At 39.5% G+C, this 12,695-nt stretch overlaps 1 protein-coding gene across 2 annotated transcripts in view; it reads left to right on the forward strand.

Annotated features, from left to right (window-relative positions):
* The window catches only part of PIP4K2A (phosphatidylinositol-5-phosphate 4-kinase type 2 alpha), a 111,153-nt gene that overhangs the window by 9,778 nt on the left and 88,680 nt on the right, over positions 1–12,695 (forward strand). The window lies entirely within an intron of this gene.

Genomic DNA, 12,695 nt, shown 5'->3' on the forward strand with positions numbered 1-12,695 from the left:
GATGTTAATAGGGTTCAGATGTCTGTGAGCTCGCAGAATCCTGCACCCCCTGTCACTCTTCTGCTTGTTCTGTTGCAGTACATCAAAGCAAAACAGTATTGAAATATTGAGTATTTTGACTATTGCTAATGCAGTATGCCTTTTTCGTAGTGTCAGTGTGGTGGATTTCTCTTCTCCACAATCTCTCCCACCTGCTGAGGTTTTTTCCCCATGTTACAACAGTTACCTGGTGTTGGTATTGGTGCTTTTAGTTCACTTTACTCTTCAGACATTATTTTTGTACTCAATGACTCTATCAGAGAAGTATATTGCAAGTTTCTCCTTGGAAGATGCCATTCCATAGGATATTTTTAATATTCCTGTCTTGTTGAGGAAATCTCCCAGACTTTAATATTTAAGCCAAGTTTTTCATTTTCCAGTGAACGACTTGCTGAGGTTCTTGGCTGAACGTGACTTGCTTCACAATAAAAGGTTAAGCACCTGAGCAGTTACTGGAAAAGCCTGAAAGTAGTGGTTGCTCCCGCATGATGTGCTGGTCACCTGAAAGACGAAGATTTATTGGCTTCTGATGGGTGATGGCTCCTTTACAATGGGCTGCTTCTTGCTCACTACTCTAGGGCAATGTGCCTGAGGTAGTCTTCACCCCATTATAAATGCCCTTCAAAATCTAGAGACTCTTTCCTGAAAAGCCATGTTTCTAACTGTTGTACAGGAGAATGTGTGTAATGATTGGTCGTTTGGGGAGGTGTCTTTGTATTGCTGAAGTTGCTAAGCCGTCCTTATAGTATTTGACATGTAAAAATGCTTGTTTTATCCATGTGCCTTAAGACTTACTCGTGTCATGAAAACATTCTTGTTTGATTTTTGTCACAAGATAGACTACTGTTCTTGTGGCAGCACAATGCTGGAAAGTTCAGAAATTAAAAACAGATGAGGAATATAGCAATATGTCTAGCTGGCAGACAGTAATTTATGCTGTTACTATGTGCATATGATTATCTCAATAGCAAGGCTAAAATTCACTTTAAAACTGCATTCACAGCTTAAGAGATCCTGTGGTTTTTATTTACAAGGTGACATTGATTCAAACCACCATATTTTAATGGGTGTAACTTAATGTAGTTGAGCTGGCCAAGATGTCAGGTGGAACCTGGACACAAGGGCATAGACATCTTTGTATTCAGGTGGTAGAAAGTAACAACTGAAGTACCTGGCTTGCTTTTATTTGTGTTGCCATGGGATCCCTTTTGAATTGAAGACCTCATCCAGGAGATCTGTGTCACATATATAAGCACATAACTGAGATTTCAGGATTGCTTGTTTTTCAGTCAGACTTGTATTCTGACCAATGGTGGCCTTTTGATAAGCAAAATGGAAAGGAAGCTGGATTGTCTGTGTCTTGCTGATAGTCTTGAAATATATAGCCTATTCCTCAAAAAAAAGGAATAAATAAAGTGGGGGAGTTGGAAATGTTCTATGAACATTTGACTTGCTGGTGAAGGGCTTTGAAATGAGGTCATTTGGGACACACTGATTTCTGACATGGGAAGCACTGTATTTAAATAATAAAAATCTAGGCCTTCATTAAAGGGAGAACACAGATTTGGTTGTGAGGAGTTCCCAAGATCAAGTTGTATAGCTACCTGTAAAGACAAATAGTTTTACTGTAAAGGTTTCCCTGATTTTTGTCACCTGCTATTGCAAACAGACTCAAATAGTGGTGTGAGCTGGCATGGATCATTTGGTTGATGAAATCTAATACTACGGCTTCAGGTAGGTGGAAGAAGCACCTGAGAGCCAAGACAAAGCAGGATCCTTGAGCTACATTTTCTCTACTACTTCCTTACCTTTGCTTCACTAGCTAGCAAGTCTGAGCTCAGAATTGGTTTGTCGGAGTTGTGCTTGCTATGTTTTTCCCCTTGAATAGAAGTTTTTCATGGAAGTTGCTGTGTAACCTCCCACGCTAGGCAGCTCTGCTAAGGGATACAAAGACTCATCTTTCTGGGTACTATGGAGTGTATGTGGAGCCTTGCTCCACGCTTTTGATGCATCCTGCTTTTCCACACCATGCAATATGGACTAATAGTAGTTGTTTAGGTAGGGGTGTTTTTCTCTCTCCTGGAGTGAGAAATGCTCCTCAAGTTTGTCAGCTACTTGAAATACAATTCTATGGGCTGTAACCATATAGGGTATGTAGTTTGTGGAAACAATCTCTCAGTTGTTGAAGTTGGTTTTGTCCAGGAATGCTGAACTTTCTTACAGCATAGTTGTTGATGTAGTTATGCTATACAGCAATCTCCACAATTTGTGCTAGACTTCTTGACCACTCTTTAAAAAACATGTAGTTTTATTTCAGTTTTCAGATATATCTAATGTCTCAGAGCTTGAGGTAGGGTGGATAAAAGGGACCAGAAAAACCAGGAGTGAAAATGCTCAGCTTTTGGACTCTTTGAGCATAAAATAAACAGTGTGCAGTGAGTCACAGCACTGCTGCTAAATAACTAAGGAGAGCTTGCAAGTTTTAATTTTTTTTTAATGGACTGTCCAAAGGACTGGTATTGTTGAATTTTACAGTATCTTCCAGGACAGATAAGCTGATTTCCTGCCTAATTAACTTACTGCTTTCTGAAGTGCTTCCTAAAGCTTTGAGATCCTGGGCATTTACATGTATTTGCATAAGTAATGCACAAAGGAAAGCGCTCAGGAGAATCTGACTGGGGCTTCTGGTGGAGTTGGCAGTGCTCACTGTTGCACAAGGTACCTGTTTCACAGCTTCCCCAGGGAGCAGACAGCTTTGTAGCCACCTTGGAGGGGCATGGTAAATGGAACAGTGATAGAAGTGCAGTCAAACAAATCAAGCTTGCAGCTCTGCCTTTGGGCCAGTCAAGCTGGCACAGGTCGTGGACACTGAAATCTGCTCTTAAAGCATCCAGGGTGACTGATCAGAGAGAGGTGCCCATGCTGTGGATGTCTTCAGTTTTGGAATGGTAATTGCCACCAAAAATTAGAATTAATTTTAAAATTGTGCACGTTTACTTCAAAGCCAAGTTAAGCTAACCACCAATGAAAACTCCACAACATTGTTAGTCATCTTCAGTTATCCAGGCCATGACTGCAAAATTGTTGCATGACTCTTGTGTTAGTATAAACATCTTCTACCTAAGTGACACTTTCCTTGTCTCTTAGCTTCAGCAGTATGAAACTGAAGACATTTAATCTTGTTAATTTTCCATGGTGATTTACTAATGAACTATTTAAATTATTTATTGGCTTCCACCCCCCCATCCCCTTCCAAGGTGTACTTAAGGTCAGGAGGTATGAAATAACTTAACCTGACACCAGTAATACTGCAGAGTAATACCTTCACTCCTGAAGATTTCCAAAGCTCTAAAGCTGGAAACCTTCACTCTCCACATGTGGAAAAGGGTGTTTTGCAGACTAGAGGGGAATTTTGTTTGGGGATTTACTTGGCTTTCACTTGTCTTCCTCTGATTTCTGGCCAATTTGTTATATAAAAGCATGGGTTCATCATGAGTGTGGGCCTCCCTAAAACCTGTCCTTTCCGCGGGTGAGCTCAGCTGCTAGCAGTGTGTGTGTCTGGTCAGCTGGGTCAGCTGCTTGCCTGATGAAAACTAATGCTGTGTGGAGGCAGGCAGGGGAGAGCAGAAAGGATAGGAATGAGATGCAAGCACTTCTGGGAACAGTGGGCAGGAGAGCACACTGGGAATTGAGCTGTGTGATGCCTTGCTGCAGAGATAAGGCTAAGCCTTGATCTATGCCAGCTGTGAACTGGCATAGTTCACATAGCTCCTTTTTGAGACTCTGTTGGTTTCTCTCCCTGCATGGAGGGTAGTGATTTTGAAACTTGGAAGATTGTAATGGTGATCCTCAAGAGGAGAAGCAATAGATGAAAAAGTGAAATCTGTCAGCTGCTGCTTGAACTTACTGCTTCTATAGGTTTTACCAACAGCATTATTCTAATAAGCCTCTTTATTCTTGAGCTTGTTGTCCTCTAACAACAGATACCAAGTCTCTTAACACTTAATCAATTTTTTGCTCTCTGTGTCAAGAAAAGAAGTAGTAAAATCTGACAACTTTGATATTGCCAGTTTCAATTTTAGTCTTTTAGGGGAGATGTCTTTAGATGTATTACAACAAATGCTAGGCAACAAAAATGCAAAGGAAATGAAAGTATAGTCTCTGGTATGTGATTTTGTTAAAGTCCCTTTGGAATACAGATAGTCCATATCCATGGTAGCTTTTGGTATCTTGGAAGTGCTTCTGCTTGTCCCAGTGGGAGACGCTGACACCAGTTTTAGTCTACAGCTGAACCTAAAAATGAATGTGTTGGACTTAGTCCATCATAAAGACAGTGTTCTGTCTCTAATGTTGTGGGTTTTGGAGTAAGTAATAAGGAAACCTGAACAAACCGTTCTCCTGCCTCTTTGCCAAGAAATGGGAAAGTCATTCTACTTCTTTCAGTTAGTCCTCTGATGAGACTCCTTCCTGGCATTATATGAGACTATTGAAAATCTTCACGGAAATTATATCCTTTTTTCCTATGCCTAGAGTCTCTTCCCTTCTATTTTTGAATGTGTGTCCCCTTCCAGTTTAGGGTTGTGTCCCTAGTAAATCTTTCCCCTGAGGGACAATTCATGCTTACTCTGAATAACAATTTGCCAGATAGGTAAAGCTGTATTAGGTTGCTTGCTTCTATATGTCTTTAGGGACTCTGACTGTGTGCTCCTAGTAGGAGTCTTGGAAGTGATAGCTTGTGGTTCATTTTCAGGTGTTGCTTTGCTTTTACTTTCTTTCAGCAACAGTGCTGTTGGATTGGTCCTATTCTTCTCCCCCACACCCCTTCCCTATGTGTACCTTTGGCCAAACTGTTTTATAGAGAGGAGAAAATATAGGAAATTGAGTACTTAGTTTCTGGTGGGATCTGACAAGTACTGCAGTCATTGGAAAAGGGACAGGCAGAGCTGCCTGGTGGGATGCAGGAGGAATGAGTCTGTCCCCTTGTGACAGGAGCAAACTATTGGCTTTGGTGACCTGCATCCCAGTTTTAACTTCACATGCTGGGGACACTTGTAGGCTCCAACAGCATAGAGTGCTACTCTATAGGTGCCTTGGGCAAGCAGGTATAATATCTACATGGGTGAAAAAGTAAGAGGACTCTAACTGAAATTACCTATGTTTGTGCAGCCACTGTGCACTGCCATATGTTTTACATGATCCATCTAATAGTTAACTAACTGGCTTACAAAAAAAGACCTTCAGCATCTACTGTTGGTCCAACATACCGTTTTAATTTGCCTTTGTTCAGAGCCTAACATCTCTTCTCTCTGCCACTTAATAAGAGACATGCTTCAGATTCAAGTGGTTTCTCTCCTGAGTGACCTATTTGTATTTTCTCATGTGGTCTTTCTAGTAGGCCATATCACAGCAGTATGAATTGCAGCAGAGCAGCAGTGCTACCTGTGGCTTAAGGTACAGGGGTAAATAACTCTGGTGAAGCTCTTCTCAGCTGTGTCTGAGGCTTCAGTAAAAGGAGGCTGAGTTCCTACTGCTTAGTTTATGCTGGCTCTAGTATTTGTCTGATGATCCAGTAAATCAACTCAGCTTGGTAAAAGACCAGAGACTAATCTGGCAAAAAGTCTGTGTTTTGGGCTTTTATTTTGTTCTCATTTTTGCTGGGTTCATAGGCTGAATCAACTTGCTTTCTGGTCGAAGGGGTTGTTGGTAGAAAGGGGAAAAGGAGGCAGGGCTATTCCCACTTGCCAAGTGGCAAATCATGTAATTCAGCTTAGTTGGGAAGCAAAAGGCTGGAAAAACCACAGCCTGAGCTGGTCTTGCTGCTGGCTGCTGTCTGGGTAGGTCACCAGCTGAGCTCAACAAAAGGCATGTTGAATGCCAGGGGGTGGGAGGCTGGATCTGGCTGACAAGCTGGGTCACTGCCGTAAGCTACATTGGAGAAGGCAATGAGCAGAGTTAGCACTCTAGTGCTGCATTGTATTGTACAGTAGTCTTCTGAGTTTGAAAGGGTTATTCTGACAATGACTTTTTTCCCTTTCTTATGCTGTTAGGCTTCCATACATCAAACCTGATACCTGGCAGTAGTTAGGTACTTGCAATGATGTGCTTTCAAGAGCAGCTTCTAGTCTTGTGTGAGCTGTAATGTGCATCCTTTGTGCAAATACTCTAGCTCTTCCTTTAATGATGGCAGATCTTGGTGTGGGCTTGAGGAATTCAGAGTTGAGCTGACTCCACATATGACATGTGCATCAAATACTTCCAGAGAATACTTCCAGAGTATTCTGGACTGGCCACTGAACAAGTATTTTGCTCTGTGGGGTGTTTTCTGCTTCCCTTTCTATCACTGTTTCTGCAAGACCTTTTAGTCATCACTACCTGCCTTGTTTTTTCTTTCTTTTCATAACCTGGATGTTCTAGTATCTTACCTAAGTAAAATACTGTATCATATGAAGGTCTGTAAAGAGAATTGTGACTGCATGGCAGATGTTCTTGACAGATATGCTCACCAGATTTCTTGGATTGTGGCCAAACTGACTTCTCATTTTGATATTAAAGACTTTCAGGTATTGTGATTAGTTTTAACACTTCCTCCTCCTTTCAGGATTCTCTGCACAACACTATTGTAAGAGCTATCTATTAGTGCATGCCATGACTAATGAGCAGTAGACTTGAATGAAGCTTTGGAGACAAGCATTTTGATGCCTGTCTCTAACATACTTGTAGACAGCTCTGGTAAATGCTCAAAAGCTTTCATTTTTTGCCTCAACAGATTAAATTTCATACTTGAATTCAAATCTTAGATGCTACGTATGGTTTGTTGATGTTAGGCGTCTCTAGTGCCTTTTCTACAGTTCATTTGCAAAATGTGCCAGAGTTGCATTTAGGTGGCATTGAGTATGTCTGACTGTGTGCATCTGTAGCATGCAAGTGTGCTGGTGGTGAGGTAGACAGCTACTTTTTATGTGTGCCACGAAAGAAAATTGTAAATACTGCACCAAGAGTGGAGAATGGCATATTCGAGTAAATCCTTGTAATTTCAGGGGACTTAAAACACAATCAGTGGTCCTGGCAGATGGCCAAGGGCACAAGCGGCTCCTGGAACTCTTCCAGCTGTTAATGGAGTGTGGGTTCTGATGAAATTTACTGTGGCCACTGAGTCTTGGTCTGCTTGTCTCTGTATGTGTTAATGTACGCTTTTCTAACAATTAATATTTAATTTTAAAATCTGTTTTAATACTCAAAAGCAGCTTTACAGTATCCTCACGACATAGATCTCTCCTTTATGTTAAGCACAATGGAGACTGAAACACCAGCAGCATGAGAGAAGCCCTACCATAAAAACTAGCTGTTGTAAAAGCCTTGAAATATTTGTGCTGGCAGCCTTGCAGCCTCCCAAGGAGCACCGCTGCATTAGTTATGTGAAATCCATTCTATAGTTGACATAATTAACTGATTACAAAAAATAAAATCTAATATAGTAGAATTGTGGCATGGTCAATGGGGTTTTTGACAAGACTTCAGGGTGGTAGTTTGGACATGAGCCTGCTGGATTGGCTGCTTTTCCATTTTACTGTAGCTGAAAATGTTGCAAAGAAATGGACTCGTAGGGCAATCCCTTCTACTTAGAGATACTTTAATATATTCTTCCTTTCACTGATGTAAGATGGCTTTAGGATGAGGTTATTCTTTTAATTTGGAAGAAATGGGAAGTATCTTAAACTTAAACCCCAAAGAGTAAATTCATAAGAATTGCCAGGCTCATGCCAAAGGCAAGTTCAGTTCTGCAAGAGCACTCCTGTTAAAAGGCTACAAGTGCTTTTTGCATCAATACCACCAATAGCTTGAGACAAGGGGAAAGTAGATTACTGTAGCATTTGTGTGAGTGCTGGTATGATCCTACAGAGTAGATGGCTGTATATTGGATTAGTTCAGCTCTCTACATAGAAGTATGTTAGAATTTCTTTTTTACCTTACAAATTTTTCAGGTCAAGGCGTCAGTCTAATTGAAGTCAGCAGTAAAAGGTGAAGTAATACTTTTCATGGAAAATATCTTTATGCAAGAACATAACTGCATTAGAGTCTACAAAAATGAATGGCTATGCTTCAATAAAATTATTTTAAAGAATTGTTGATGAGAAACCTTCAAGGAAGACTGTATCTGTAGGAGAAGTCACCCATGTGAATTACTTGAGAAGCTTTTTAGGTTCTTGATTAAGTGATTTTTCTTCCCAATCAATAATATATTGTACTACTGTGATGTAACTGCAGTGATGTAGAATGGGTTTTAGTATATTTGAAATGCCTTTTCATACCTTCAGTTTTGTAATTTCTGTAATATTTGCAATGTTTTAGGGTGCCATTACATGTGATATATTATAGAGGTCTATGAATTTTAAAGAATTACTTTCTGGTTATGAAAAAAAAAAATCTGATTTATTGCTGCATTTCTTTCTCCAGTCTTACTTTTGTTATTTATGCTGGTTAGCTTGCAAATTGTTGGAAGTGAGTAGATGAAAGTCTGTGTAGCAAGGCTTCAAAGCTCCTGCTAAACTTCCCAGAATTTGATGAGACTCCAGCAATACTTAACTGTGTTACATCTTTAAGCAAGGCTCCTTTGTCTTCACTATGCATTTTTTTCATGCTAAAGAGGTGAACCAAGACTCTGTAGTGAGTGGAGGCATTATATGCAGGGTAGTACCTTGATTCTTACAAAAATGGGAATGTTTACTGTGTCGAGGAGCTAGAAAAAATTATTTTGAGACTAAGGTTAAATCTAAGGGAGGTGTAACTAGGGGACTATGTTCTGTCCCTCACTGAAAAAATGTAGCTAAATGACTTGTAAGTTGCTATGATGTGGTGAGCATTAGATACACCTATTTCAGTGTGTTCTAAAGCAAGTGTTCTACTCTGAAGGAATACTGAATATTGGGAAGTGAAATGTGACTGTCAGTTGGATGTTGAAAATGCCAAGTACTAAAATGTTGTTTTAAACAGTGAAGTTTTAGAGAAAGATGGAAGAAATGATATTTCTGAACCTCCACCTTGTCTGGTGGGTAGACCAAGGTCCTCCCTTTGTAGTGTTGAGCTATAAGGTAAACTGTTTTGAAATGCATTAGTCTCATTCTGAACACCGTTATTCTGGAAACTGATGAGAACTGATTCTATAGCTAATGCAAATTTAATGTTGTGGTGTAAATTATAGCTATTCATATCTCTTTCTGTAAGAAGTGATGCACAGTCTGCAGTCTGTGGGTGGGAAAATGAACAAAATTAAGTCTGAATAATACTGTTCAGTTGTTGGAATGTTGGGGGACGCAAGACAGATATGGACTTTGGACCTCATTAATACAAGAGATTTGATAACAGGATACCTTGGCAAAAACAAGCAGAACTTTGAAAATTAGACCTAGATTGCAAGAAGATTAAATCAAAAGGGTTTACTGGAAAAAGAAAATCCCATTAAACTCTGCCAGCAAGAGATGTTGTTAGATGCATGAGTTTGTGTATGTGACTTTAACCTAATCATTGTAGTACACATTACTAGTCTCGCTTAAATAGTATGTAAGTGTTTCTATCCCACAATAAAATTGGATTCTGATCACTGAGCCAGTCTCCCCATCTCTCTCCATCACCGACATTCAGTCTTTGTACAGCTTACAGACTTTAAACTTGTTTAACTGTTGTTCAGCACAAATTTTGTTTTATACTTTGAGTATTTGAGTGTAATGTTATAGGCACATATGAATTACTTATGTGGAAACTGGATTTATTCCAGTGCTAATATCTTGGAATAAGAGAGTAAGTTGGTGAACAAATAAAGTTCAGTTACCACTCTGTTTTAAACAAAACAAAAACAATCTGGCAGAGATTTAGCAGAGCCATAAATCTAGCTTTATCAAATCCATGCTTCTGTGGGTTTGGGCTTTTTTGGTTTTTTTGGGTTTTTCTGGTTTTGGTTTTTTTTTTTGTATTGTCCTTCATGCCCTGGTTTGGTTTTGGTTTTTTAAGGGTGTTGGAGCCTAACTTGAGTTAATGGAAATGTCTGCTTTTGTAATGTGTACACCACATGTGATGTGGCCCAGCTGTTCTTATTACACACTTATCACCACACAGCATGTTTCAAACAAATGGTAGGTGAGAACAGACTAATTTGCATTTTTAGAGGAAGATTTAAGTCATTCTGGTCTTTTGTACACCATCAAATACATGTATCAAAGTCCATCTCGTTCAAAGAGATGGTATAAAAAATAAGAAAAAAAGCCTTCTTAAAAAGAAAGTAACCAGACTGCTCTTAAAATGCAGATCTCTCAAGGCTACCTAGAGCACAGTGCAGCAGGTGTAGGTACACTATGGAGATGGACTGTGAAACAGAGTGCCAGTGTGTGCCATCTAGCAGAATTACAAGAGAGCAGAAGAAACTTGGGTAGCATGGAGACAACTGCCTTCAAAACAAACAAACATGAGAGCAGAAGCAACGTTCAAATGTGTTAAAATCATGAGTCTGGTAATCTAATATAGAAATGCACTGAGAGGTTTGTGGTTAACAAAAGGCATCAAAACTGATAATGATGCTTTCTTCTTACAGATCAGAAGGGTTCCACGGCCTGTAGGAACTGAGGATGAGGATGTAAATGAAGCATATATAGTAGATACAGCTTTTGCAGGGAAATAAATTACTTGTGTCTTCGTTCAGTGGGGAGGAAAGGGGAGGTTTCAATTTTGAAACTTTTCTTTGTGAGGGACTCCTCAGCTGGTGGGTCTAACATGGTGGAGGCAGGAGAAGAGTTTGTTGATGTACCTGATAGCATTATCAGCAGTGAAGTACAAGGACAGGGTGGTATTCACTCTGGTTCTAAATACTCAGAAATGAAATAGAATGCTGATGATGTGTAAATTCTTGTATAAATCTACTGTATAAATCTACCAGTGCTATAGAGAATGGCAGGTGGGGTGGGGTGCCAAAATTTAGGTAAGGGAGACTATAGCACTTGTAAGGCTCTGGTGCAAATGTGTGACACAGTTCAGTTAATAGCATTATTTATGCAGCTATCCACTACTTCTGTCCTTGTAGTCTGTGCCTTCTCTCTTACAATATCCTTTCTGTAAGGAAACCTGCCTTCTAACTTTATGGAGGCTGATGTGGATAAAAGTGATTTAGGTGTCTCTAGTTTCTAAGTGAATTTTGAGAGGGTTCTTCACTAGCTTTAAAGGGAGTTCATAAGTCATAGCATAAGAAGAGATGGTCTTTGTACTGATAAATAATTCCTTAATTTGTGAAGAAAATAATGTATCAGCAAATTGCTGTAGGAGTATAAGACTTTGCTAAATTACCTAAAAGCCCTGGTGACCAGTGGGGAAGAAAGCTTGCTGCTGATATCAAATTAATTGGGGTAGTAAGGGTGAGGTACAGCTGAAAAGAACCACAGAAAAAGTAACATGACTGAATTTCCAGTGCTGTCATTTGTCAGGAGAACAGGTAGCTGCGTTGAGGAGAACAGCCCCAGTTTTACTTATAGTGGTGGATGCTAAACTGGCCACAACTGTGCAGGAGCAAGGTCTTAATGCTGTTATTGTTTAGTAGGTGTCAAACAAGCAATTGTCAGTTACCAGAAGAGGAATACAAAGTAGAAAAGGATGCTGTGTTACTGTGTAAATCCAGTTTGTAAATCAGCGTTTTGAATACTTTGTATCGTCTCCTCCTGCTAAAAGGTTTAGTAGAGCTTAAAGCTCGGTTTAGGGCGTGAAGGATGATGAAAAATACAAAACAGCTTTGGTGTAGATACTTGACTAAGCATCAAGAGTTGTCAGGAAGGAGATCTGAAGTCTCAAATGTTATAAGTTAAAGTGAGGACTGGGCAGGAAGTGATTTCTGCCTTTTTCCATGAAAGATGTAGAAGTTGTGTTCAAAACCACCAAGTGGTTCTTCATGCAGCAAATTTGAGACTTCATAAGATAAAAAAATAACAATCTTTATTTCATCTTTAAGCACAAATTGTTGTGATGTACAATAGACTTGCTGTCTACGTTGGAAGAGAAGAACTGAATTTTAAACTGTCAAGGTCATAGTCATCTACTTTGTCAATGACAATCTATTGCTGCTCCTCCAGTTCAAAAATAATGTGTATTTTCTATGTTCATTCTTAAACATACCACACTAGAAACTTAACTGGATTCTAATGATTTTACTGTAGTGAATTTGAAACCAATCCAAAATAAGGCTGCCTTTGTTTTTAATGTTTCTTTTGCTTACTGTAAAGCCTTTCTTAGCTGATTAGTTCAAGTTTGGTTACGTGTTTCATATTTGTTATTAAAATCCAAAGAAAAATACTACTGTTTGAGAAGTGTTGTGATTTGTAGTTGCTTTTACAAGTTTACATGGGAATGCTCTTTTGATCAAGCCTAATGTTCTCTTCCCCAGTTTAAGCTGTAGGAGTTCAATGAATTTTATGTTAGACACTATACAAAAAGCTCATCACTGGGAGCAAGGTAGCTGATAATCAAGACCGGTGTTTAGTCTCTGCTTCACCATCTACTCTTGGTGCTTTCAGTTCCACATCTGAATAATTGAACAGATGACCCTTCTAAAGGGACAGATGGAGGGAAAGCTCTGCTGAAGAGTTGATTATAAGAAGTAAATCTTGCCCTTGTCCTCAACACAC

This window comes from Motacilla alba, chromosome 2 (assembly GCF_015832195.1).
Source record: "Motacilla alba alba isolate MOTALB_02 chromosome 2, Motacilla_alba_V1.0_pri, whole genome shotgun sequence".
Lineage (NCBI taxonomy): Eukaryota > Metazoa > Chordata > Aves > Passeriformes > Motacillidae > Motacilla > Motacilla alba.